We start from the raw sequence: 18,462 nt of genomic DNA, 5'->3' as shown, positions 1-18,462 counted from the left end.
TGATGCCCCATCAGCATATTGGTATTCCTGGTTAAATTATATTTTGTGAAATAATCACTAACAGGTCAGTTAGTGCCCTTTAAGTAAAATAGTCTAATTACATTCTCCTAAAAGCTTTACACTGAAAGGTCTCAGGAAACATGAGATAAAGGTCTTCAGTTGAGTGAGATGTTGTCCTAGCTATCATAATACACCTTCTGGAATTTTAATTTCGTTTAGCAAGCACTCACTTGTCCTGCCGTCATTTTCAAGACAACATGGGAAATGAAATATCTGTATGTGTGTACAGAGAAAAAAAAATCTGTGAGAATGGAGATAGCTTATAGAAGGGGGAAAGGAAAAAAAAAAAAAAGATAAACAGCATCTAGTTTATTACGCATAGAAAGAGATTTCCAGAATTTACAAACACCCACATTGTTCATTCCAAGGAGAGATTTGAATTTGAAGGGATCACCCATGTTTCTTTCTTCTTCTTCTTCTTTTTCGTCTTCTTTTTACAATATATACAATGGAAGACTTTGATTTCTTTTTATCATATTTTTGTTTCTATGCACTTGCCGAGTTCAAGCTGACAGTTGCAAATACCACGTATAGAAAATTTGTCTTCAGTTTAGTTAACATGGCCTACTATTGTCTTATAAGAGAAGTATAAAATTATGATTTCATTGTAAGGAACTCAGATCAACATCAGATTTATGTTACAAGAGATATTATCAGTAAATATAGCTGTACAATCGAGGGTCATCTGCGGACCTAGGAATAATATTATATTATTTTCTGAATTACAATCTTCAAACAAGAATAGTACCCTACTCTATTCTCATTAGCCTGGTTTTAAGCAGTTTCCCCACTCTGTTTACAACAGAACATAGTGTACCTCAGTTCCACATCCAAAAAAAAGATGTGCTGTAGGAAAAAAAAAAGTTACATTTTAATTAAAAAAAAAATTACATATAGAAATCAAAACCTATGTTAAATATTTAATACTCTCCAACCAACATCAACAGTTTGGTATGTAATAATTTACAATGATGATCTGTCATACAGGTTTTTCAGCAGCAAATGAAATTTAGCGTACTGTGTAAATGTGCTAATAGTAAACCCAGTCTCATATGACATAGTGGTGGGCACATCAGTTCATGGTGGCCAGCTAAGTCCTTGCAGTTGCCGATGAAGCTATGGAGACTCCTTGTTCTGATGTCACAGTGCTTTTTTGCTTGGCACAACAGAGAATGTGCAGTTCAGTCAACAGACTCCTGAGGTTTGTGTTAAGTAAACAAACTGAACTGGGTGCATCGTACCATCTACTGAGGAAGAGGATGTGAGGTCCTAGTTGTGAGACATGAAACACTTGGCGTCTGAATACCCATGAGTTAAGAAGGATTTGCTGAGGTTGTATAGGTCATCATTCTGCAATTGAGAAAAAAAAAAGAAAATTATGATCAGAAGGAATTTTTCAAGACAAGTAATTATTTTATAATGTACAAAGAGCAATATGATGAGCAATCAAAAGCACGAGACACAATAAACTAAAGGACTGTGAATTTTGACTTTACTAAAATGTAAGAATCTAAAGCAATCACAAGCTAAAGGCAGCAAACTAAAATAAAATAAATCAGTATGATTTAACAGAACAACGAAAGAGTGGCTTGATTTCTTACTGAGATATTAATGTGAGCAACTACTGAGTAAAACTTAACCCTGCAAAATTTGGGGGGTGGAGGAAAGAATGAAAAAAGGACATTATAAACATAAACACCTATCTTTGAGGCATACATCGTAGACACAAGTTTTTGTTAAAAAATCAAGTGAGAAACACAAAAATGTAATACTGCTTAATAGAAGATTGGGGGGGGGGGGTGATGGGAGAATAAAAAAAACTGCTTAGTTTAACAACAAATAGCTAAAAAGGAAACATTCAACTTTGTATTTAAGGGTAACAACGGTTCAAAAAAGTATCAAAGCTTATTTTTTTTTTAATGTTTGATTTTTCATTTCCAAATTTTCTCCCTTCCTCCATTCCCATCATTAAGAAGGTAAGAAATATGATAAGGTAGCATAGGATTTGGGGAGGGACACATGGGGAACAGAGTAGATAGAGGACCTGGGCCTATACTCAGGAATAATTGAATTCAAATTTACTAATTGTGTATCCCTGGATAAGTCACTTCCCTCAGTTTCCTCATCTGTCAAATGAGAAGGAAATGGCAAACCACTCCAGTATCTTTCCCAAGAAATCCCAAATGGGATCACAAAAAGTCAGAAAGTATAGAAAAACAATTAAACAGCAATAATAAACCATATGATTTATTTGTTTGTTTTTTAAATATTTTATTTTCAGTTCAAATTCTCTCCCTTTCCTATCCAGTAAGAAGAAATATGATGACATATCAGGATTTAGAGATGGAAGGGGACTCAAAAGATAATTTATTTTACAGATGAGGAAACAGAGGCTCAGAAATGTTATTCATTTCCCTTCATAGAGAATGGTGGTAAGATAGATGCCTTTTTAAATCTGAGTCCCTTAAAAAAAAAAAAAAATGCTCTTAACAAAGTCTCATCAACCACCCCTAGTCTGCAGAGAAGGTTATAAGGAGTTGCTAAAGCTAGAGAAAAAAAAAGGCAATGAAGAAGTTAACAATACTGCCCCAGGTCTCCCCCCCTCCCTGCTATCTGCCCCATCTTCTTTCTAAAGGGGGGCTTTGCTAATATTTACATTCTGGCTTTCAGGTAAATCCAAACTCATGAAATTAGGATTATAGGCTTATATATGAGAGAAGTTCTGTATATTTTAAAATATGAACGCTGCTACTAACAGATAGGCAAACAGTCTATTTTTCCCCACTTGCAAATAAAGACTTGCCATAGAAACACCAAGGTAAAAACTTTAAAAAGGCCTCCCTGTCCTGTGGCTATTAATTGCCAAGAAACAGAATTTACTTTGTGTGGTCCTCAAGTGAAAGGAAAGCCTATCTTTGCAAATGATGTGTGGTATGCTGGGAAACTCCCTGGAGAATTATCTCACAGATCTCTTATTTACTCTCAACTTTCTCCTGAACCCCCCTCTAGCAGCCGCCTGGAATGTTCCTCCCAGAATATCTCCATCCAGCTTACTTAACAGAGCTTCGAAGCGAGGGGCCTAAAATTAGACAGCAAGGCCGTACTTTATTACAGGACTGGTGACAAACAAAGAAATTGCTTAATTTAAACAGGGAAAGAGTGAAGGGTGCATGGTTTGCTTTGCATTTCATATCTGGCTCTCTTCCAAAAGTGCTGAATGAATAGCTCAGCAAAGGAACAAACTGTACTGGGTGAGCACATGCTCCAACCTGCACTGGCTGTACGGGAGACGAGATTGGGGGGCCATCAGGGAGGGGAGGTAAGGCAAAGCTTTACTGTATGTGTTGAAATCTACTGCTCTGAGTTGTTTTCAATACACTCAAATCATTTCTGGCACGGAAGCTGAAATCACGGGAGATGAGAGGCAATCTGCTGGCTGCTGTGGACCTACCTGCACCTGAACAGCAGCAAGCACGTGATTTCTCTGATCATTCTAAGACAAAGCCTGTGCTAATACTCGCGGGAAGGCCCTGAAGGTCCGTGCTAGCCGAAAGCTGGGGTTCTCCCAGGATTTTCTAAAAGCAAGAAGGAAAGCAGGGGCTGCTGACCTCCAAGTCACTTTAAAAGGCACTAATTATATGAACATATAAAATAGAGTTTTTCACCATATGGGTAAGAGTGAGCATGTGTGTGTGTGTGCACATATGTATACAGATATGTAACATATATGTCCAGTCAGCCAATAAGCATTCATTAAGTGCCTACTATGTGCCAAGTATTTTGTTATTAACCTCTCTCTTTTTTTTTTTAACTAAAATCCTTTTAATATAGCTTGATCATTACTCCTTTTCAACACATCTGGCTTCCGACAGACTATCTTAAAACTTAATTTGATTTAATTTAATCCTTGGACTAGTTCTACACATGAAATCCACTATCACAGCATCAACATATACTGTCCATTTGGGATATTTGGAATAATGCACAAGACAATACAATCTTTAAAGTTTTGCCTTTGCTGTCATTGCAGGATTAAATCTTTGGTCTTTCAGATGACTCCTTTGTTAGGATAAAAAATATTTGATATTGTGCTTATTAATTAATTTTTTTATGGGATAACATCTCATACAGGTGGATGTCCATACATCCACATCTAGAAATATACCTATTTATTTATACACACATATGGCATGTAGGTGCATACATGAACACATACAACCAAAACCAAATTAGGAAAGAAGTTACCAAATGCTATATGGAGATGCCTTCTTAAATTTCTGATTTAGAAAAACTACCTAAAAATACAGATAGCAACAAGTATTGCAAGATCATATGATATACCCAAATCTTTGGACACAAAGAAAATTGCCTTTGACCATTTGCCATTCCTGGGATCAACTCTTATGAGTTATATCATCCTGTGATAACTTGTGAGCAAAGCAGCTTGACACCCCCAACTGCTGTGACCAACAGTCACAGGATTTTGTGGTTGGAAACTATTTGTGACATTGCCATGTCCCCATAGGGACATATACAATAAATAAAACAATATCACACAGGCTCTCCCTTTTGCATCTTCTAGTACAATTCCAACTTAGTAATAACAATAATGATGATATAAACAAAAAGCTTTGAGAATTAACAAATGAATCAACACTCCAGAAAGGGTTAGTCCTTTGGAAAAGGCTCACTGAAACTTATGGATTATTAAATTATTACATGTAGTAGAAATCCACATTTTACTAGACCATAGATAGGAGAGGAAGCAGAGGAGAAGGACAAAGAGGTATTCAAAACAGACAATTTTGATTATGTAAAATGTAAACATCTGCAGGAACAAAATCAATTTTACTAGACAAAAATAAAGCTGCCAGTTGAAGGGGAAAATATATTCCCAAAAATATGTGATAAAGATCTGCTATCAAAAATTTATAGTAAACTGATACAAATAGAGTCATTACCCAACAGATAAGGGTAAAAGAATATTTACAGGGAATTTTAAAAAGAATAAATGCAAACTACTGGCAATTATATAAAAAATGTTCCAAATCACTAAAAGTAATATGGAAATTAAAACAATTGAAGTTTCACCTTACATTATTCTGCCTGGAAAAGCTGAAAAGCAAGGAAAATGATACATGTTGAAGGGACAGTGGGAAACCAGTCACATTAATACATTGCTATGGAGCTATGACTCAGTCTCAACTTTCTGGAAAATAAAACCATCTTAGAAAAGCCACAAGAAAGAAAACTTACATGAATTGTTATAGAGAAAAAAATATAAATGAGAAAACAATGAACGAAATAAAGTAAAGAAAGGCACGGAAAGTTATTAGAACATTTATCAATGCAGGGACCATTGAGAGGAAATTTAGTGAAACTTATTATCTTCCTCTTTTTGGCAGAGGGAGGGTGGACTCTGGGTATAAACTAAGGCACCTGGTTTTATACATGCTCAATGTCTTGGTTTGATTTAAGTATCTACTTGTCTATTACAAGGGGAGATTTCATTGCTGGCAGGAGGCAGGGGAAAGAGTCACTGAAAAATAACAAAGGTATTAAAAAAATCAACAATATTTTCCTAAAAGAAAAGAGGAGTCTAAGATTTTTGCTACTTTTCAAGTTTCATTATATGAGATTTTTTTTTTTAATCATGAAAATAGCTAGCATAATGTATGATGACAAAACTGGTACAAAAAGCACCATTAAAGTAATCCAGATTGGGTTTAAAACCATTTATTTAAGGGTGTGTTTATAACCCCTGAAATCTACTAATAATTTGTTTAGCAATGTGTGATGCAGCCACACACATCTGGTGAGAGCATTATTAGCAATTCCTATTTTACTGAGAATAAAGGTAAAGAGTGGTAAAGATATTCAGTATATACTGTAACACTGCCAGAAACACCACATTTCCTGTTCTAACTACACTTAAAATTATTGCACTAATTAGTTTTCTTCAATGGAGCTCACTGTCTGAAGTCTTACATGCAGTTCAACTAGAAAAATAATCCTAGGAATTAAATTCAACTATTTAAAATAAAACAATGACTTAAACTGAAGAAAAGAGTATGCTGCTGAAAATGGCAAATATAAGCTAAGCAGATTCTAAGAACAAAAAAGTTAAATATTCCAAATTTTTTGTATATGGATTTTAGTAAAAGGAACAGCTAAGTGGCACCATAGTGCAGAGAACACTGGGGGGAATCAGGAAGCCTCATCTTCCTGAGTTGGAATCTGACCTCAGATACTTACTGTGTGACCTTAGACAAGTCACTTAATCCTATTTACCTCTGTTTCCTGAGGCAATATACAAAGAGTTGGAGAAGCAATAGCAAATCACGCCAATATTTTTGCCAAGAAAACCTCAAATGGGGTCACAAAGAATCAAACAAGACTGAAAATAATTAAACAACAACAAAACATGTAAAAACAGAATTGATAAAACTAAAATCAAAATCCCAAGATGTAGTTTATTGATTTATTCATGGCTCTACAGATTCAAATCATGGAAGCCCACAGCCTCCAAAGAATTTAATTTTAGGGCTGCCCAAAAGACAATGAAAAGGTAAATGGTAGGGTTGAGTAGTGAGCTGTTTGAAGCAAGAGAAAGGGCTCAGCAATGGGTATTCCATTTGGTATCTTTTCAATGTCAAGAGAAATAATGAAATCCCTAGCACATTGGGTGGACCCCTATGAGGAATTTAAACAGATGTAAATGGACACAAGTACTACAAGATGTATCCACATAAATGAGATCATAGATATGCTGGAATGAAGTAATTCACTCATTTGACTACTGAGTCCATGATCCTAGGTTCTCTCCTCATGTGGCTCAGTTACATGACCATAGATCATGTCTACTCCCTCCAGCCAACTTATACATGCATATCACATATGGAAACCAGGTGAGGGAATGAGAATGCAGTGACAAAAAAAGGCCACTTCCTGCTGAGTGTGGGTCTGTGGGATCATCTTCACATATGGGCAATAATACCTTTTTATTCACTTGACGGTTCAATAATTTAAATTATCATTTCTTTCAGAATTTAAACAGCTTCGATGTTCTACATCTGACCATCTGTCCTCAAGCATTTTTTAATGATTCAATACCTTCAAATTACAACCCTGAGTTCCTATTCATAGACACAATTTTTTGAAATGGGTAGTCCACAGCTGCTGCTTCTATTTCCATGCCGATTCCATTCCTGGACCTCCACAATCTGGTTTCCATTTTCACCAGTTCACTGAAACTTTCTCATGGGTCATCACTGACCTCCTCTTAGATAAATCCAATAGCTTCCTCTTCATTCTTTTCCCTTGCAATCTCTTCATTGCCCTAAGCACTTAACTCTTAGTACTCAAATCATAATTCTTTGGGTTTATTTATTTTTAAGGGAGGGAGGAGGGGAGAATGGTGGAAGGAAATTGGGCTTACGTGACCTATCCAGGATCACACTGCTAGTGTCTGAAGCCGGGTCTGAAACTGAGCCTTCTCCAAGATAAGACTTTCAAATTCTTCAAGGCAGTGATCATTTTCTCCTGAGTCTTCTCTTCTACAAATTAAATATCCCAAGTCCTCTTGACTCCACGTCTGGTGCTTCTATTGTACTCCCTATCTGTCCCCTTTATTTTTCCCCCATCTCCAACTGTAGAACCTAAAAGTTAGGGGCAGCTAGAAAGCATAGTCACTTAACCCCAATTGCCTTGGAGAAATAAATAAAAATAAAGCATATATAAGTTAATTAAAGAATCTAAAAGCTAGATAAAACCTCAGAAGCCATTTAGTACAATCATCAAAGCCCTGTCGCTAAATTCTCAACAAGTGGTCTTCAAAGCTTTTGTTATAGGATTTACTATAAGGAAACCCACTTTCTCCTAAGGGATCCCTTTCCATTTTCCAATCTGGAAACTGGATCTGAAGGGATTGAACCAGATGACCTCAATGGTCCCTTACTCATTCTAATTTTGGATTGCTCTAATGATTACGAAGAGTTTTTCCTTACATTGCTGGCACGCTATCTCCCTGAGAGTAGGGACTGTTCTATTCTTTCTATTTCCAGCACCCATGACAGTGCCTGGCATATCAGAAATATTTTTAAAAATGCCTGCTAATTGGCCTGGCTCCTTCCATCTTCCAGTCATTGAGTTTGGTTGTCCTTGGAAGCAGAGCAAAACTAAGCCTTCTCCAACAAGATAGACTTTCAAATTCTTCAAGGGAGTGATCATTTTCTCCTGAGTCTTCCCTTCTTCAAATTAAACATCTCCAGTTCCTTCCTCCAAATCCATGGATTTGTGATAGTGCTCTCACTGGCCTGCTTTCCCACTTCTAAACATTTGAACTTGATGGTTCTCCATCTTTCCTAAAATGTGGGACCAAGACTGAACTCATCACCCATTCTCAACTTGCCCACTACTGTCAAAAGAACCAATCTCCTTGCCACATTTATCTTGCTCTCAACTCTGAGGTCCTATCATTATTATTTTATTTAATATCTAATTTTGCACAACATTGACTTGAGTTATGCAGATTTGATATGCAGAGATAAGACTTCACTCAACAGAATAAAAAAACGAATAATAGATCTTGATATAAATATCATTAATATATAATATATATGTCAAAAATCATGAATAATTGTTTTTATTTAATATACATTATATCAAATGGGACACTGAGCTAAAAGACTAAGAAAACTATAAATCAATCCACAGATGAAAAAGAATTTAAAAATTATACATGTTATCAAAAATCAAGACACCATACCTGCATTCTCCAGTCTTTCACATTGAACCAATTTCCCCAATACTGCTTAGTTCTACCCTCTTCCCATTCATAGATAACCACCCTTCTAGGATATACACATAGATACACACACACACACACACACACACACACACACACATATATATATATACGTGTGTAGAAAATGTGGGCTAGCTAATTCTTCTAGGTATTAAAAAGAATAAACAATGACCTGGCAAAGTTCATTTAAAATTATGCTTCATAATGACAAAGTAAATGAAAAAAAAAAAAACATAAAAAATCAAAACTTTTGTGGTATATATATATATTTTTAAAGTCCAGCAAAAATGTTGATTTCTACATATGCTTTAATCTCACAATTCTGAAATAATGAGCAAAAGTTAAAGGCTTTATATATACAAACACATATGTACATGTATAAACACATATGGAGAGCAAAAAAGAATATATACATGTATGTATATGTGTGTATGTATGTATCTTTTGTTTTAAACATGCTGATTTTATTTGTGGAAATACATATGGAAGAATTATACATTTAACATATATTGGATCATTTGCCATCTAGGGGAGGGATTAGGAGAAGGGAAAAAAATAAGAACACGACATTTTGTAAGAGTGAATGTTGAAATTTAGCCATGCATATATTTCAAAAATAAAAGGCTTTAATTAATTTTTTTAAATAATTAAATGGTTTTTTAAAAATAAACATGCTCATTTGTGGTATTAAAAAAAAAAAAGAATTATACCTAGATTCAAGTCTAAGAAATATGGTATGTAGTCTAATTTTTCTAGCAATTATAAGGGATCACAACAAATTAGGAAAGGAAAAGGAGTTTTGGAAACTACAACTATGATATTTGGGTTTCATCATAGAAAGAAGGAACCAAATTTGGGATACAGGAGGTATAGGGGGTGGGATAGATGATAGAAATTACAAATAGGTATTAAAAGCATTTCCAGTATAAAAGTAGCCATTGCAGCACAGTACATACTACATACATATCAACTTCCATACTATCCCCTTTTTCCAACAAAAATTTTCACTTGATTTTATTGGAGGGACCCTAGAAATTCCATTTAAAAACCATTTACTAAATACCTACTTTGCCATGGTGGAAATATAAAGTCTAAAATGCAAAAAGTCTTCTCTCAAGGAGCATACATTCCAGAAGGGACACAACATGTACATAAATTCAAAAAATGAAAAGCATGCAAAGTCATTTCAGGTGAGAAAGAATGCTAATAACTAGGGGAAGTAGAAAAAGCTCCATGCATGTAACAAAAAGGCATGGAAGCAATGTGCTTTGAGAAAAACCAGAAACTCTTAAGGTAAGGTTTGGTGGGGTTAGGGGAAATTTGTTCAAAAGCATGAAGGAGAGAGATGGAATTCGGAATTTTGTGCTGGAGGCAAGAGGGAACTACCGGAAATTTTTGAGTGGAATGTGGGAAGGTAACAGATCTATGTTTCAGGAATATCAATTTAGTAACTCTGGAGGGCAGAGTAGAGCAGAGTGGAAGTGGCTGCAATAAAAAAAACAATTTTATAACTAAAGTCACTAAGGAAAGTAGGATTCACCTTAGAATCCACTTAGCTAGAATACAGCTATTAAAAAGGAGACTAGGCAAGCCCAATGAATAGAAAGGATGTACAAGATTCCCCTTTCATATGATCTGAGAATATGCTTCTTGGATCTATTTCCTAACATCCACAGAAAATAAAGAGAATGTGAGATTCTGACTAAGACTAATTTAAGCCCTAACAACAGTATACGATTTGTGTTTGCTTGTTCTTCCTTTTCCAAAACCATCCTTAAAATACATCTATTAAAAACAGAAACAAGAGTAAGTATCCTTATGAAGAATGAAGCCAGAGTTAAGCTAGCTAGAGCTAGCTAAGGATATTTGCCACTTGAAGCTGAAAAGGGGAAAAAAAGTCATTTCAGCAAATGAAAAGAAACTTAACACACTTGAATAGGCTAAAGTTGGGCTGTTACTTGGCGACTTGGTCTCTTTGATGGCAAAGGGTAACCTCCTAGCAGAGCCAAAAGCTTTAATGGGGCTGCTTAAATAGCACTTTTGCCTGATCCAAGTCACATGGGTGGGGGCTAAAACACGGCAAGGAGACTGGCCAACATTTCAGTGCACCGCATTGCCAAGGAAGAAAATGCAGGGAAAGCAGCCAACGTGTGGAAGGCCCTCTCTCCTGTCCTTTTGTCCTAAGGAAAGACCTTCTGGCAGGACTGGTGCCTTCCCGAGACCACCAGAGAAGAAAGGTAAATGTAAATGGCACGCACGTGAGCCAATGGCTATGGACAAGACCAAGCCATCTGTCAGTTCCCTGCAAATCCACAGGGGAGAAGAGACATTGGTATTATTGACTTGCTCTTCTCCAAGGAAAACTTTTTCATTTGTTTAAAAAAAAAAGGATTCAGAAAATTTATTTTTAAAAGATTAGATGTTCTGTAAAGAAATGAAAGGAGGAAAAAAAAAAAAAAACATGGATTACAGTAGTAATTAATGGTATCTGAATTAAGTGGATACTAGTATCTAATGGTCATTCAATCTGACCAGTTTCTCAGTCTTTCTGACAGAGGGTCTCTGTTAACTATAAAGAAAGACCAAAAGGTGGTAACTATGGCAGTAATATATGCCTTGATGGAGGTGAGAAATACAAGAAAGGAAAGAAAGGAAAAGGCAATCAATGCCCCAACGTCGTCAAATATATACAAAATAATGATACAATGGAGTTAGGGAGCACACTGACCTTCCTGACTTCCATATAGAAGACCAGTGTTGGGGGTGGGGGGAGGTGCTAAGGATGTCCTTAGTACAGGGTGAATGAAGAGCAAGGTTTGGATTTGAGTTTGGCCTGTTTCTGTTCCTTCACCTCAGAGAACACTAGTCTGGGCATCCCGAGACCTGGAGTCAACTCAGTCACCAGCTATATGTCCTTAAGAAAGTCCCTCTACCCACTCTGAGGCTCAGTTTCTTCATCTTCAAATTAAAGTGGGCTAGAAAATTCACTTTAATTCAACAAACATTTCTTAGATGCTTACTTTCTTAGGAGATTATAAGTTATTTTAAGGGCAGGGACGGTTTAATTTTTGTTTTTATACTTCTAGTGCCTTGCACATTATATTTTAATAAGTGTGCACTGATTTCAGTTGGATAGGATTCAGCAAATAACCACTCTAGTTCTTGACAAATCTAATATTCCATGACAAAAGTCAACACCCCAAATTTTCTCTTCTGATTCTATGAAATATATAGAATCCCTCAAGTGCAGTCTAAATGAAAGCAAAGGATATGTGTCTACATATAATTTATATGCAAATAATATAAATATAAATTTCCATTTATAATTTTAACTTTAAAATTTCAAATGATGTTTCAAAATGTGTACATATAATATGTATATGTATCTATACACATGCATCCTTTGCCTTTATTTAGGCTACATTTAAGGAAGATTATGCATGTTGCAAAATTAAAAGAGATTTTACATGTATTATGTATATACAAACATGTGCATGTTTGTGATGAACAGATAGGTAGGTAGTTCAGCATATAAGCAGATAGGTAGGTAGATGAATATATAGATAAATGGATAGATAGAGATAAATGAATGGGCAGGTAGGTAGTTCAGTATATAAGTAAATAGGTAGATAGATGGACAGCAAAGAAGGAAGGGAAAGACGGAAGGGAGGAAGGGAGGAAGGGAGGAAGGGAGGAAGGGAGGAAGGGAGGAAGGAAGGAAGGAAGGAAGGAAGGAAGGAAGGAAGGAAGGAAGGAAGGAAGGGAAGAAAGAAAGGAAGGACAGGTGAGAAGGTAATTCAGTATGTAAGTAGATAGGTAGATGAATATATAGATAAATAAAGATAGACAGACAGACAGATAGAGATCACATTTTGATGGTGGCGTTCAGTCATGTCTTAATCTCCATGATCCCACGAATTGTAGCACACCAGGCCCTTCTGTTTTCTATCTCACAAAGTCTGTCCAAGCTCACATTCATTGTTTCCATGACATTATCTATCCATACACATACATATGCACATATGTGTATGTGTGTGCATACATATGAAACATTCATTATTGCTTTGAAATCGAATTGTACAAATGGAAAGATCATTTCAATAGGTACAAACAAAATCTATTATGTAGAATGATCTAACTCACTTGCAAGTCAAGACATCACCCTCCTGATGTCAATGTCCTCTTGGAGAATAAAGCTGAATGATAGAATGTTAACTGAAAGGAACACCCAGTTTACTCCTTCGTTTTCATACAGACTAAATCACAGAGCCAAAGTAAGAACAACAATGACATCAACGACATTAATATTTCATCTATATTATCTCATACGCTCTGCTTGGAGATAACATGGGAATTCTGATTTCTGGACTCTTTGGTCCAGCGTGGGGCCCTTGGATGCTGCACAGGTAGGGAACAGCCTCCTAACCTGAGTTAACATTACAAAGCCATAAAAGCAAATGGCCCGTGGGTGTCCAACAAGGCTACTTCTACTACTTTTCATGCTGTCCTTCTTCCCCAGTCCTGAGCTATCTGTTGCACATTTCACATCAGTTTTCTCCTAACTTTTCAGAAAGGCACACCATCCAACACACAAGTCCTATGTAGTGCAATAGCACACTTACAATCAAAGAGCAACCTCATGTACAAGGGATAGAACATGGACTTAGAATCCAAAGATCAATGAAATTTATTTCCATCCCATTTACTTTCTTTACCTGACAGCAAATGGAGAGTTCTGTTGTTTGGCCTTCCCTGTAATCCTCTCAGGAGTGGCTTCTAGGAAAAAGAAGTGCTTCCTTGTACATCTAAGTCATCGTCTGGATACCCCATTGTTTCTTACCAACAATTCTCAGTGTTTCCTTAACAACATATGAAAACAGTTCTCAAGACAAGTGTTTTAATAGGGGGTGCTAGGGCTGCAGCAAGCTGAGGTAAGGATCATTAACATCACTGACATCACTGTTGGCAATCGGAGAAAAGGGGAAACCTGTGTTTAATCTATTTCCTACTCACCACAAGCTTTAGCTGGAGTCCCCTAGAATATGGTTTGTGGTTGACTTTATGGAAGAATTGGGTAATGCAAGAAAAATGCAGAGAGCCCAATAAGCATCTTTAAAAGTTACTACAAGGTACCTCTGACGAGTGATCTCTGGTTGACATCTGTTCCGGGATCCACAGAGATCAGATTCATTGGGTTCATCTGGCAAGACTTGTTTTTCAAAGGGCTTTGATTATTAGAAAAGTCCAAATATACAATAGCTAGATTGCAGATTCAGTATTTTTGAGGCTTACTACTAAACTGTACCCATGGCACACACCTAATTTACATCTCCTGGAAAACATAACTTTAAAACCACAAGCTAAAGGTTTCAGCCTTCATCTCTCCTCCAGTTTTCAGGGGGGTACCAAGGGAGAAAAGTCAGAGGGGATATATGAGCCAGGGCTCTTTGATGTTATATAAATTATCCTAAAGATCAGGATCGTCTAGACGATAAAAGAATACTATCTCAAGCCAACTGAAGTTTGTTTTAAGATACCTAAGAGGAACATATTTTTAAAATGTATGCATCCTAAAAATCCTCATTTTTTTCAAAGTATTCTAGATAAAGTACAAGTAAGATTTATTACTTGTGGGGAAAACACAACTGGACTACCTTAAGAAAGAATTTGGAAAAACAATTTTCACTTTCCCCATCCTTTTATTACTAAAGGCTGAGTGGGTGGGGCTTGTCTAATTGGGTCAAGTTAATGATCAGCTATAATTTGAGGTAAACTGAAGTAGTTACTATAAACTTGTACTGCCTTTGTATTATCACTGCCACATTTTTTTTTAAGTTGCTTTTGAAAAAATTATTAAAAGTAATTGGGAGAGTTCAGCAACAATCAAAAAATCAAAATAAAACAAACAAAAAAAAATCCACAATGAAAATGGAAACAGAATGATCTAACAGGACACCAAAAACAGATCTGAGCCAAATCACGTTCCATTCAAACCTTTGGAAAAAATAAATTTCCAAACCACAATTTCTTACCAGCTCTTCCCTAGTCTCTCTGGCTTCAGGGGAATCACAGTATGAAATTGTTATAAAATCTTGCCTTCTTATGGTACTTTTAAATGGTCTCAAAAAGAGAAAAAGATGATGAAAAAAGGGGGGGAAAAAAAGATACCAGAAGTCCTTACAATTACAATAATCTATCAGCAGGAAGCAACTCAACTGTAAGGGCAAAAGCCAAAGTTGGATGGGGGGAGGGGGAATATCTCAAAGGAAGAAAGAGGAAATTCTTTTCTAAAGCCATGTCAAAGAAAAAGAAAACTGGAAGTAAGAGAACTAAACGAATGGTACCACGGTGCAATTTCATACAAAGAGCTGCTTGCCCGCAAAGGGAATATCATGAGGTGATAGGTTAAATATTACGACAGGTAACATTAGCCCAGCTTTAAAGAACTCTTAAAATTAATGCTTTCCACAGAAATCCTTTGAAAGGCCATTTCTATCGCTTTCACAGAAGACATAAAAAAAATTAAAAAAAAAAAAAAAAAAAAAAACTAAGGGACCCTGCCCTTTGCAGTTGACGTCACAACTCGGCAAAGAATGAATGCTACATGAAAGAATTCCCCAAGATTTCTTATGAATAGGCTTAAATGGATGTTCAGTGAGTTACTCATGCACTATTTCCAGGTTCCCAAGCAGAGCTAATAATATTTTGGGAGGAATTGGGTGTTTTGGGTGGGCTTTTTTCAAAACTCTCATACGAAGAAACTGCACCAGAGGCTAATATGGCCAATGCTTATGACTAACTTTGTGAAAGGCTGAAATTGCTGCCAGATGCAGGCCTAATTGCTCTCAGCTGGGGGAGTTCAAATCAAATCTGAAAGATGGACTGAAATCATTGATAATGTACTTATTGTTTACAGCTCTAAGTCCTCTTGGGCAGAAAAGGGCTAAAAATATCAAAGTGCTTGCAAACTTTTTCTTTATTTTTTTTAAAACTCTAGTTGGAAGGGAAGGATCACCCAATTTATACCAGACTTTGACCTGTAATTCTGCCCATATAAAGCCTCTAGTTCTTCTCTCAGCTTTAATTCCATTAGACTCTTAAAGATCCTTTCCTTCTATTAGCTGATATCTAGGTTTTTCTTCTTTTATCTAAGAAATAGCATTCATTCAAAGGTCCCCTAATATCATTCTGAATTAAGCACTATCCTGCTTTTATAGTGCTAAGTAGGTTGCCTAGCAGGACTCAAGGTACTCTGAGGACATCATCCTGGCTACTGGTGCCAGATCAGGGCATTTCCTTCCCTAGATTTTTCTCTTAAAGGAATATTCAGAAATGACTCTGAGGTGATCCCAACCTGAATATGATCACCTAAGGCATTTCTAGACCTCTCAGAGTGCCATCCAAAAGTGTCCTGACATCCGGGCTGACTTGAATTCAATTAAGAGGGAGATCTTTGATGTGCCAGACCTTCTTTACAATGGTCTCTGGTAGCAGTGGAAATGCAACTTATTGAAAATAGCAATGTCACTGAACTGGACAGATAACGGTAGTAAACAATGACAATGGTGGGACCTGGAATTTTTATAGAGCTTTCAGATTTATATAGTGCCTTAAATATGTTATCTCACTTGGGCTTCACCTCATAAGATAAGTGGATGGTACAGTCATTTTATAGATGAGAAAACTGAAGTTCAGAAAGACATTAAGTAACTTGTAGGATTTTCCCATGGACATAAAACTGGTAAGTGTCAGAGGTGAGAGGGGAGGGAGATCAGAGCACCAAAGGTCAAAGAGGCTTCTTTGTCATCAGGTTGCTCCCAGAGTGATCAGCCACAGAAACAGGCTAAAACTTGATTTTCACATAGCAGAAACTGAAAATTTGGTTTTTGAATTAAATAAAGAAATCTTACCTTTTCATAGAACAGAAAATGTCTAAATATGTAAGAGCTAGTAGAAGCACTCATCTCAGTGTAAGAGATCTTAGGATTCTGTCTATACATACATAAGTATATATGTAACACACACATACACATACAAATATGTGTATACAAATAGATACAATCAAGTATGTACATATATATATATATATATATATATATGAGACAGATGGAAAGAAGGAAAAGGGAGGAAGAAAGGAGGGAAAGAGGGGGAGAAAGAGACAGAGAGAGACAAAGAGAGAGAGAGACAGAGAGATAGAGACAGAGAAAGACACAGAGACAGAGAGAAAGATAAAGACAGAAGAAAGACAGAGACAGAGAAAGACAGAAACAGAAGAGAGATAATGACAGAGGTAGAGAAAGACAGAAAGAGACAGAGAGAGATGGAGAGAGACTGAGAGAGAGAGAGAGAGAGAGAGAGAGAACACACGAGAGAGAGAGAGAGAACGCAAGAGAGAGAATGAGAGAGAGAGAGAGAGAGAGAGAGAGAACGCGCGAGAGAGAGCACTATACTTAGAGGAACACCTATTTGAGGGCATTTGAAACTTCATGGAAGGCTATGAAGTGAGAAAGAAGGATGAGTTTGCTGGACTTTATATTTTTGCCTTACTTAATATGATGATAGTAATTTATTTAGTTATTTTTTGTATGTTTTTTTTTTCCTTTTTTGGTGGTTGCTTTTTTCCCCAATATGAAGGAGGAACTAATAATAGATTCACACACACACACATACACACACACACACACACACACACACACACTGAGGGTCATCAAAACTTTTTTTTTAATGCACCAAAGAGAACAAAAAGAAAACCAGAAGCAAACACAAGCAAGCAGGACAGCTGTGAAAGTTACATGTTGATGTTATAGATTTAAAATGTAATTATGTTGCACATGTTTAACATATATTGGATTACTTGCTGTCTAAGAGCGGGGTTGGGGGGAATTGGGAACACAAGGTTTTGCAAAGGTGAATGTTGAAAATAAACTAAAAAAATTTCTATATAAGTTATATCACAAAATGCAAGAAAAGTAAAGTGAGAAAATCATACAAAAATGTATATTATATACTTAAAATGAAAGGCCAGCTAGATGTAAGAAAAACTCAAAGTTTTCACATAAAATCCCTTTTCTATTCTATTTTGTACTTCAAAATATTGATTTAGTTAAGGGTTTTATAAACTTAAAATAGAAAAGGCAATATATGTTTTAAAAGCAAGTAAAAAATAAAATAAAACAAGGGAGTTGGACAAAATACCCTTCCAATGTTACAGCTAGGACACTGTGAACTCCCCATACTTAATTACTCAACAGTAAAGAAAGTTAAAGGTTAGATTCTAAGTGTCCTCATTCCAGTAAGTAAGTAGTTAGGGAAATAATGCCAATTCTTTCCTCTTCTAGTGATCCTGACTAAATGAAAGCATCAACTGGGAGACTTACAGAATTTGAGTCTGATGCAACCTCAGATGCAATGGAGTCCAACTCATACCTGAAAAGACACTCCCATTACAGTATACCCCACAAGGGGACATTCAGACTCTGACAGATGATTTCAAAGGGGATATTTTTGTCTTTCCTTACAGAGAGTCATTTGCCATTTCTCAACTTCCATTTATTGCCTAAATGCTAAGCAAATTTGAGTGTTTACATGATAACCTA

At 36.2% G+C, this 18,462-nt stretch overlaps 1 protein-coding gene across 2 annotated transcripts in view; it reads right to left on the bottom strand.

Moving 5' to 3' along the window:
* Positions 1-354: 354 nt before the first annotated feature.
* The window catches only part of IRS1 (insulin receptor substrate 1), a 77,884-nt gene continuing 59,776 nt past the window's right edge, over positions 355-18,462 (bottom strand). For both annotated transcript variants that reach the window (XM_031957950.1, XM_031957949.1), the window contains one exon: positions 355-1,410. The gene's annotated coding sequence lies outside the window, so the exon portion shown is untranslated. The remainder of the gene's footprint in view (positions 1,411-18,462) is intronic.

Source organism: Sarcophilus harrisii, chromosome 3 (assembly GCF_902635505.1).
Source record: "Sarcophilus harrisii chromosome 3, mSarHar1.11, whole genome shotgun sequence".
Taxonomy (NCBI): Eukaryota; Metazoa; Chordata; class Mammalia; order Dasyuromorphia; family Dasyuridae; genus Sarcophilus; species Sarcophilus harrisii.
The sequence above is the reverse complement of the archived record's forward strand: the minus strand, read 5'-3'. Positions and strand labels throughout refer to the sequence as shown.